The sequence below is a fragment of the Serinus canaria genome, chromosome 25 (assembly GCF_022539315.1).
Source record: "Serinus canaria isolate serCan28SL12 chromosome 25, serCan2020, whole genome shotgun sequence".
In the NCBI taxonomy this organism is placed as follows: domain Eukaryota; kingdom Metazoa; phylum Chordata; class Aves; order Passeriformes; family Fringillidae; genus Serinus; species Serinus canaria.
In genome coordinates, this window is record NC_066338.1 from 1395502 (window position 1) to 1396940 (window position 1439).

The window sequence follows — 1439 nt, forward strand, 5'->3', positions numbered from 1 at the left end:
TTGGCACTCTCTAACAAGCCCAAGTTGGCACTGGTGCCAGCTTGGGTCTGAGAGGCATTCTGCGCAATGCTAAATTTTAGGAGCCAGAAGGCTGCTCTGAGCCTCAAGCCCTGGAACAAACAACGCTGCCCCTTTTCCCTGGAAACATAGCTTACCAACCCTGGTTCTAGGTTTCAGATTGCAGGAGGTACTTGGCACTCTCAAACCAGCCCAAGTTGGCACTGGTGCCAGCTTGGTCCTAGGAGGCCTCCTGCACTTTGAAGAATTTTAGGAGCCAGAAGGCTGCTCTGAGCCACAAGCCCTGGAACACCAACGCAACGCTGCACCTTTTTCCTGGAAGCAAGAGTCACCAACCCTGGTTCTTGGAGTCAGTTTTCAGGAGGTACTTGGAACTCTCAATCCAGCCTGACTTGGCACTGGTGCCAGCTTGGTCCTGGGAGGCATCCTGCGCAATGCGAAATTTTTTGAGCCAGAAGGCAGCTCCGAGCCTCAGGCCCTGGAACACCAACAACGCCCCTTTTCCCGGAGAAACAAGACGCACCAACCCTGGTTCTAGGAGTCAGTTTGCAGGAGGTACTTGGCACTCTCAAACCAGCCCAAGTTGGCACTGGTGCCAGCTTGGTCCTTGGAGGCATTCTGCGCAATGCGGAATTTTAGGAACCAAAAGGCTGCTCTGAGCCACAGGCCCTGGAACAAAACCTTTGCCCCATTTCCCAGGTTTGTAAAACTCACCAACCCTAGTTCTAGGAGTCAGTTTACAGGAGGTACTTGGCTCTCTCAAATAAGCCCAAGTTGGCACTGCTGCTGTTTCAGAAGTTCTAAAATTATTGAAAAATGTCATTTAGTTAAAAATTGATGTCTGGATTAGTGAAACTATATGATAGTTAGCATGAGTAGCAGTAGTTATTCTAAGGCCATAGTAGGCCCGGTAAACTCTTGGTGAACTTTAGTGCATGGTAGATCGAGAGAAAATATTATCTAGGGAATGTACTTAACATTATCTATGGAATGTAGCTTTTGGCTAAGTAACAAATGTCATGATGTACCTAATAAATCTCAGTATACCTCTAAAGATGCTTAGCGATGCACATAGATCAGATGAAGCAATCATGTTTAGAAAAGTATATAAACCCTGTACATTTTGTCGCAAGATGGGGCTCTGACTTTGGACGAAAGTCCTCAGGCTCCCGGGCCCTAATAAAGCACCGCATAAAACAACTCCGGTTGTTTTGTGTTTTCTTCGGATCGGGCAACAGTTTTCTGGCGACCGCGGCAGGACTCCGAAGGTGGCTGGGGCGGTTCACGTCCCGATCCACTCCACGCCGGCACCGAGTGATTCTCGGGGAGTCATCGGCTCGTGCCCGACCCCTGCGCCTGTCGGACGACTGTGAGGAGGTAAGCCCGAAGGTGCTTTATTTCTGGTATTGGTATTGGGTGCC